This window comes from Gobio gobio (assembly GCF_949357685.1).
Source record: "Gobio gobio genome assembly, chromosome: 21".
In the NCBI taxonomy this organism is placed as follows: domain Eukaryota; kingdom Metazoa; phylum Chordata; class Actinopteri; order Cypriniformes; family Gobionidae; genus Gobio; species Gobio gobio.
In genome coordinates this window covers 24,186,411-24,195,966 of record NC_137117.1, presented here as the reverse complement: position 1 = coordinate 24,195,966, position 9,556 = coordinate 24,186,411, and positions in this window count along the sequence as shown.

Genomic DNA, 9,556 nt, shown 5'->3' with positions numbered 1-9,556 from the left:
AATTCCATTTGTTTTTTCCCCTTTTTTTAAATCACAAAGTCTGAGGTACTTAAAGCTACACTATGTAACTTTTCCGTCCACTAGAGGTCGCCTGTTCAAAACAAAGGCGTAGTTTGATGACGGCACGTTTGAGCGCAGAATCTCGGGACATGTGGTCTTCACCTCACAGCCGGTGGAAAATAATCAGGATAGGACTCGAGCAGAAATCATGTTCATGGATGCGATTATTAACATTACTGTAGTCTGAAGTAGAGCAGGAGCGAGTGTTGTGGAGCTGAGCAAGGCCGCAGGAGCGATTGAAGAGCGGGACTGTTATTATGGCATAGTCGCTGGCGGGACTTTTATTATGACACGGTTGCCGGCGCTACTTCCTCTTTTCCAGTCATGAGTATATGAGGTAACCCAACTCTGTTTATCGTATTAGATATATCTGAGTGTGTTGAAAAGGAAGTTATGACGTTCGCTCGGCGGCTGCTATGACACTTGTTCACAATGCAGTGAGAGTAAAGGTTTTCACTGAATAAAACCGGAGACCGAGGGTGACGCAGATATGACGCAATCGACAGGCGACTCCCTCACACGCATAGCTCACACGTCCCGGTTCCTTGGTTAAAATAGCAATTTTCTCACGATTTACAAATAGTTTAAAACATTTGGGATATTCTAAGTACTCAACTGAACAAAATATATAACACTGGCCTAGTGGTTTCTGGATATTTTACTGCAAAAATCCTACATAGTTCACCTTTAAGTAAGAAGACATTTCTTCATGTCAATCTTTGTGCGCGTACAAGGTGTCCAGACCATATATGGTAAACAGGAAGATAAGAGCACGACACACAGACGATTTTCAAGTTGTGAAATCTTCGCGGTATGTCAACACTGACACGTAGATTAACCCTTAATCGTCCCTTGGGGTCCAGCTGACCCCACTGGACTTTTCCTCCATTTTTTAAAAGTGTTCCCTTCATCTCAGGGCCATGAGACTCTGTGACTTTTCCTAAATAATCTATCTAAACATGCACAAAAAATCTGGGCTTGATTTGGTTGTTCTAAAGGTGTGTAAAATTTTTTTACCGTTTAAGTCCCTCGGGGTCAGATTGACCCCACATTGAAAATGAATGGGAAAGTGTAAAAAATACATTTTTTTCACTTTTTTTGTCAATTTTTTTTTACTAAATCCAGTATAAATCTGAAAATTTCCACATTTATATCAAGGTCTGGTCCTAGAGCATAAACACAAAGTGGAACGAACTTTCTGTCTCATACACACACGCACATACACACACACAAACACACACACGTGTGTGACTGCAACAGAGAGCATTTTTATAGAAACTGGCAAATAAAATCAACAAAACTGGCATAAATCTGAAAGGTTTTCATACATAAATGAAGTACTAATACTAGAGCACAAATGCAATATGGAACAAGCATGTTCACTCACACGCACACACACACAAACACAAACACAGGTGTCTGGAGCATTTTTTGGGATTTTGGCAATGAATGGGAAAATGTAAAAAATGCTTTTTTTTCACTTTGTTTGTAAAAAAAAATCAACTAAATCCAGTATAAATCTGAAAATGTCTACATTTATATCAAGATCTGGTCCTAGAGCATAAACACAAAGTGGAACGAACTTTCTGTCTCATACACACACGCACACAAACACACACGTGTGACTGCAACAGAGAGCATTTTTATAGAAACTGGCAAATAAAATCAACAAAACTGGCATAAATCTGAAAAAATTCCATACATAAATGAAGGACAAATACTAGAGCACAAATGCAACATGGAACAATCATGAGAAAGAGAGGGAAAAGGGCAAATAAAAGAAAGAAGAAAGGCAGCTTAACTTTTGCATAACTTCCCTATGGACCTCTATTGGATAATGTGGTCATTGCACTCTCTTTCTCTTTAACTATAATTCCTAAAGTTTTTCCACAAACCTACAGATGGCGGTATTCTATCCCTAACACATAGAGCAATGTCCAAAAACTATTTATATTTATTTAAGATCATCATTCAAGTGATTTTTTCATAAAAAAATGATTTTTAATGAGCCAATTTATGACATAGTTAAGTATTTGTGCAGTAAATAGGTAAAAAACTACCAAATACCCACAAAAACACAGCATAAATGTATAGTTGAGAAGTAAATAAAAAAAATGATATATAGTTTTCCATGTAAAAAAATTATATTTCCTTATGCAATCGCTCTGTAAAAGTTTGGGGTCTATCTGACCCCAAGGGACTCAAACGTAAACCCTACTTGAGGGGCGATTAAGGGTTAAGAAAACAGAGGAGAAATATAAAAAAAGACTACCAAAGTGACAACACTAAAGCGAAAGTCTAGTGGAAGTTCTAAACATTGTTTACAGGCTATTTTACGTGGTAGGCCACATGCTACATCACACACCTTAGTGAATCATTGTGCTCTATTTCCTCCCATTGTTCGCTGCATACAATTTTTATCTAAATGTATAGGTTTACTCATTCAACAAAACTCATTCAGTCATAATACTTTGAAATTGCACTAAACCTCCACTTTGTTAAAGGCCTAGCACATTTGATCTAGATATGTTAGGCCTATCTGAATGCTCCAGCGCCGCCGCTCCCACCACGCGCTGCTCCAAAAGAAGACCCAACCCGCCGTGGTGTCCACGATCTGAGTTCTTGTAGCTCAAATGTCTCCATGAATAGCCATACATTATTTTTGTCTGTGTGATGGAACAGTCCATATCATTTCCTTTGACATTTTTCCTTGAGTAACAGTAATGTTATTAAATCACTGAATTGTATTATTGCAATAATCCCTGTAATGCCATTGCCTGTTGTTCAGTCGAGTTTGAACTGATTTAAATACGTGACATATTTTAAATACAAGTGCAAATTAGTATAGAATCGTTTAACTTTAAAAGGTAAAATCAAATTGTAGTTTTGACTAATAAACACTTGAGGGCAGTACAATTCCTCCGATATGACCCAAGTGACAAGTCAGAGTCATAAAAATGGCCTTTTCTTCAAGATTTAGTAACATTATAATAACGATCTTTTCCCAAAATTGTAAGAACAGAAACTTGACACATTTCCCCCCATAAAAATGTCAGTATAAGCTAATTGGTTACAAAAGGTACAACATATTGGACCAGTTATTTCCACATTACTTTTCGGTATGGTTTCCAAACTTTGTAGCCTTCATTTGACAGCTTTACATTTTTATAAACTTTATAGACCAATCATAACTTTTATATAATACTACAACACATACAGTTATTTGCAATTAACTATAAGTGCAAACAAGACATTTTATTAAACAGAATGTAATGTCTGGCCTTCAGAAATGTCTTGTTTTTTTTCAGTATCCAGCAGCGTGCTAGTAACATGGCCGGCTGCCAGGACGTCCTAAGGCTGAAACTCAAGGTGTAAGTAATTTCATCCTTATTAGAGAGTAATGCTCAAAGCTTATGCAATACTGTAAAATAAACACGCGGTTCTTGCAGAAATCCAGGAAAACATTCTTGCAAAGGGCTCCTAGATAAATATTTCAGAGATGAAATGGGCTAGCCTACAAACTAATCTTATTTTGAGCAGCTTTTTATTATGTAGGCTGATTCGATATTCTATTTTCATGCATGATCTGATCAGGTGTGAAAATGTCACACCAGAACAGCTCACATTTGGAGTCATCTGAAACATAAATTAAATAAATACATAACAGATAAAATAATAAAAAATAAATAAAAACAAATGCTGTATTTATGCTCAATTACTATTAAAGTGTCTCACACAATACTATTAGACTTTATGTTATGTAGTGTATAAGTTTTTTACAGACTAGTCCATATACTTTATATATGTACTTTGATTTAGACGTCCTTTTTCTCACGGTTTAATAACCTTTCATTCCTCTCTCAACTAGTTCTAATTTGGAGCTTTTTTTGTAATCATGTTGTGTACGTCCATGCACCACATCAGTGCATGTGACAGTAGTATTCATTCAAGTTTTATATTACATGAAGTTCACACTGAGTCTGTTATGTGTTGTTCATCATACTGTGGTTTTCTCAGCTAGTTATTGGGATATATGTTAAACAGTTACACAGAATGGAACAAGAATAATATGCTTCCGGTACTGTCCTAATACAGTGGTGAGAACAAGTATTTGATACACTGGCGATTTTGCAGGTTTGCTTTGCCCACTTACAAAGCATGTAGAAGTCTGTAATTTGTATCATAGCTACAACACCTTCAACTGTGAGAGACGGAATCTATAACAAAAATCCAGAAAATCACATTGTATGATTTTTTAAATAATTCATTTGCATTTTATTACATGACATTATTATTTGATCACCTACCAACCAGTAAGAATTCCGGCTCTCACAGACCTGTTAGTTTTTCTTTAAGAAGCCCTCCTGTTCTCCACTCATTACCTGTATTAACTGCACCTGTTTGAACTTGTTACCTGTATAAAAGACACCTGCCCACTAGGGCTGTAGCGATACACTAATCTCACGATACGATATACGATATTCAGCTCACGATACGATACGATATATATCACAATATTCAGTCAACGATACGATTCGATATAATTCGATACACTTACATCATTTTCTGAAAGATTTAAAGGGGACAGAGTGATTTTGGTGACATCTTGTGAGTGTTTCATTTACTTGGATTGAATTAATTGAACTGAAAACTAAAAACATCAATTACACAGAGAGTCTACAGCTTGCAAATGCTGGACAAAATGAATCAAAGATGTGTTGAGAAAATTAGTTCCATTTATTGAAACAAAGCAAACTGTAGCTTACAAGCCTTTGAAAAGTAAATTAAGTGCAGTATTGCAATTAACAATGGAGTTTTAAAAAGTGCAGCAAGTGGCCTGTTCTGAACAGTTTCTTTGACAGCTTTTTTAGCTTGACACTGTCACACAGCTTGCAAACCGCGATGCTTATGTCCTGATCAGTGCCTTGACTACTGAACCAGGGAGCTGATTGAGATGCACCCAGTTTTCTCAAATGAAATGATAAATGGTAAATTCTCATGAAGTGACGGTTTATGTGTTTGTGTCGGCAGAGACTACAAGAGCGAGTGTGCACGCGCCCACGCATCTGCGCCCGTCATCCACACAGACACAGAACATGCAGGAGTAATATTTAAATAGTATTTTGCAGTTTAAAATTTACAGACACTAGTATATATTCGGCTTCAGTCTGGAGCCCTGTGCTTAAATTAACACGGAAGCGACTGAACGCAGCTGCTATGGTGAGCTATTTTTAGAACAGACCCGCGGGCAACTCATGTGGTCCTTGCGGGCGACTGTGTTGGTGACCCCTGGTCTAAGTCGTTGCTTTCCTTCTTCTTTTTAAACCCAAAGTGCTCCCACACATCTGCTTTTAAGCATGAAGGTGCTGGATTTATATCTGCTGCCATTTATATCGATTTATATTGCAGAATCGATAAAATTGCTCAGCCTTACTGTCCACAGACTCAATCAAACAGACTCCAACCTCTCCACAATGGCCAAGACAAGAGCAGAGAGTTGTGTAAGGACATCAGGGATAAAATTGTAGACCTGCACAAGGCTGGGATGGGCTACAGGACAATAGGCAAACAGCTTGGTGAGAAGGCAACAACTGTTGGCGCAATTATTAGAAAACGGAAGAAGTTCAAGATGACGGTCAATCTCCCTCGGTCTGGGGCACCATGCAAGATTTCACCTCATGGGGCATCAATGATCATTAGTAAGGTGAGGGATCAGCCCAGAACTACACTGCAGGACCTGATCAATGACCTGAAGAGAGCTGGGACCACAGTCTCAAAGAAAACCATAAGTAACACACTACGCCGTCATGGATTAAAATCCTGCAGCGCATGCAAGGTCCCCCTGCTCAAGCCAGCGCATGTCCAGGCCCGTCTGAAGTTTGCCAATGACCATCTGGATGATCCAGAGGAGGAATGGGAGAAGGTCAGGTGGTCTGATGAGACAAAAATAGAGCTTTTTGGTCTAAACTTCACTCGCCGTGTTTGGAGGAAGAAGAAGGATGAGTACAACCCCAAGAACACCATCTCAACCGTGAAGCATGGAGGTGGAAACATAATTCTTTGGTGATGCTTTTCTGCAAAGGGGACAGAACGACTGCAACGTATTGAGGGGAGGATGGATGGGGCCATGTATTGCGAGATCTTGGCCAACAACCTCCTTCCCTCAGTAAGAGCATTGAAGATGGGTCGTGGCTGGGTCTACCAGCATGACAACGACCCAAAACACACAGCCAGTGCAACTAAGGAGTAGCTCCGTAAGAAGCATCTCAAGGTCCTGGAGTGACCTAGCCAGTCTCCAGACCTGAACCCAATAAAAAATCTTTGGAGGGAGCTGAAAGTCCGTATTGCCTAGCAACACCCCAGAAACCTGAAGGATCTGGAGAAGGTCTGTATGGAGGAGTGGGCCAAAATCCCTGCTGTAGTGTGTGCAAACCTGGTCAAGAACTACAGCAAACGTATGATCTCTGTAATTGCAAACAAAGGTTTCTGTACCAAATATTAAGTTCTGCTTTTCTGATATATCAAATACTTATGTCATGCAATAAAATGCAAATGAATTACTTCATACAATGTGATTTTCTGGATTTATTGTTTTAGATTCCGTCACTCACAGTTGAAGAATACCTATGATAAAAATTACAGACTTCTACATGCTTTGTAAGTGGGCAAACCTGCAAAATCGGCATTGCATCAAATACTTGTTCTCCCCACTGTATGTGTCATAATAAAGCTATAAACTTTAGGCTCTAAAATCCAAACTTAACGACTCCGCTGCTGGAATGATAATTATTTACCAGATTCCAAAGATGCTTTTGCTCTAAAGTGGACCACATTTGCCAAAAGAAAAATGCTCATTGTAGTATTTGGGAATCCATCATTCAGATGTGGAATTCCAGTCCAGTTTTGGCTTTCCCGGACTAGTTTGAAAGTTTAAATGCTTTGTTGTCACTTCATGCTGTTTATTGAGTCATATATTTTTCTATAAAAAGAAAACTGATTTATTTCCTTTCTATGCTTCATGCTATATCTGACCCCAATTTCTTCTTCATGGATGGGTCAGCCTCTCAACAGATCTATTCCCCCTTTATATCTCTAAAACTGACAGAAACTGCAATGAAGTAGTGAATGACCTCGGACACATACACAGCACACCGTCTAACACTGGCAGGATATCTGTAGTCGTCCTGAACCATGGCCATTAATAAGCACCGCATTTCTGTCCAAGAAAGCCTACGGGATGAGAAGAAATTATGTTTTCATTCATAGGAATGTTTCAGGGATCCAAATCTATCCCACATGACCCTGACTTTCAGGTTTGCACTTTAAGACGGATGTATATTTTCTGCCACGTAAACAGTGTTTAATAAAGCTCACTTGCCCAGCAGTTCACATTAGTTTAATACTGGTCTTCATTGTATTTCCTGTTCTCGGAGGAAACAGACTTTAAAAGAATTCAAGGGGTAATCTGGGATCCAAAGAGACGTGTATATGATTATGTCAGAGGGATGGATATCCATTTAAGGACATAGTTTTGGTTTTGCAAGTGAGCACAGAATGTTCCAATTACTATCCCTCTATGAAGTAAACATTTTATTTTAGTATGAATTGTCTGTTAGCCTTATAAACAGTTGTGTTTTTGTTTACAATTTTTACAGCACTGTTTGTGTCATTATGCAACAACTGGCGATGTATATTACTTACCAAGTAAATAAATAAATACGCAAATATTAAAGCTGCAGTCTATAAATTTTACCTCTTTGTCGCCATCTCTGTTTGAACTCTAAAAATGCAGTTATTTGCGGAGTTATCTTCTTTACGTGGGTTGTGCATCGACACGGCTCCTCAGAGCGGAAGAATCTAATGTTTTGAGGTGTATGTGTGGGTTGTCTATCAACGCACCAGTTGTCACTGATGATTGACGTTTTGAACTTTCTGGATTACAATCCGCCATTAAAATGTCAAGTTTAATTACAGTCCAGCTAATGTGAGAAGAGGCCACAAACGATCCGCCACCTGCAGTATCCTCACATGCGATATAGCCTACTAGCCTGGACTCCTTTATGTATACAGACGTAACGTAATGACAAATACCTGAAGCTTGTATTTCCCGCGGAAAGCTACCAGTACCACTCAAATTATAACACATTATTACAAGCTTACTTTTGTGAATTGGGCTAAGGTAAGGAGATCGTTTTGAACACTGGCTGGTTATGTACTTGCTCAAAAAAAAAAAGTGCTGCAGCTTTAAAGGGGTCATAAACTGGCTTTAAAAAAAATGAGGTCAACTTATGACGTTTGCATGGTTTTTTCATTCAAAAACATCATAATGAATAAGTAATAGGCTATTTTCTGCATTGGTTTTGAGGCTCTCTGAAGAAACATTCGGTTTTGATGGGCGTGCTGCACTGAAGACTTGGAAGTAAACGCCCATGGCTAGGATTAGATAAGATTTGCATATTTAACGAGCTTCAGCTCCCCTCAGTACATGTGGGGATTGTTTTGAAAGTGTCTGGGGAAATGCTCACAGGACTCGCAAAATATCTTTATCAAACAAACACAATGATTCATCTCTCATCCACCCGCGATTTATTGGAATGTTAATTTTGTATTTCTTGGCCCGCCCGATCAGTGAATATAACCGCAAACTGTACACACACACGCGCGCAAGAAAGGAATGTTATTTCACTTTTTTTAAGATAGCCCGTCGGCAGGCCGGTGATACGTTTTGGTAGCCTGTATGAAAAACACATAGCCCCGGGACGTCGGGCTTTGCAAGGCCTGGCCTATAACGTTACAACTCCGAGTCTGATCACGAATGAACCAATAACACCTCAAATAAAGGAGCCTGTTACAACGTGCTAAGGTATGTAATCAATAGGTATCAAACGATCTGTAACAATGCAATACTAACACAAAAAAAAAGATGTTTTACTCACATAAGTGTGTTGCACCATTCCTGTCGGATCCGATATAGGAGGCATAGCATTGTGTTTTAATCTCAATATGTCTGCAAATCCTGTCTGACATGTATCTTGTTTACAATCGATTCCGCAGTGAAATGAAGCGAACAAACGCGCAATGTCTTACGTACGTGAGCTGGAACCGGCATGTTTATTGCTCGGTAGCATGACCCGTTTAGCTCCACGAGTCGGTGGGCGGGCTTGAGGCGGTGCTTCTGCATTCTATGACGTCAATGGTCGCATATTCTGAGTTCTCTCGTTTTCTGGGCCTGGTGTCAATCAAAGTTTTTCTTTGACTAACAAGGATGTTTTCAGCTCTGAAACAGGATATTCTTATATTACGATGAACTTTTATATATCAAAGGCTCAAAGGAAAGTTGATTTCTCAATTCATCACCCCTTTAAATACAGGGATTTAGGGTATTGATAGCATTACCTTTATATTATCTAAAATTTGAAATAGTCCTCTTCAACATACAAAACAATTGTCGTAGCAACAAGAGAAACACTGCAATAATATTACATTAATGCAAGCA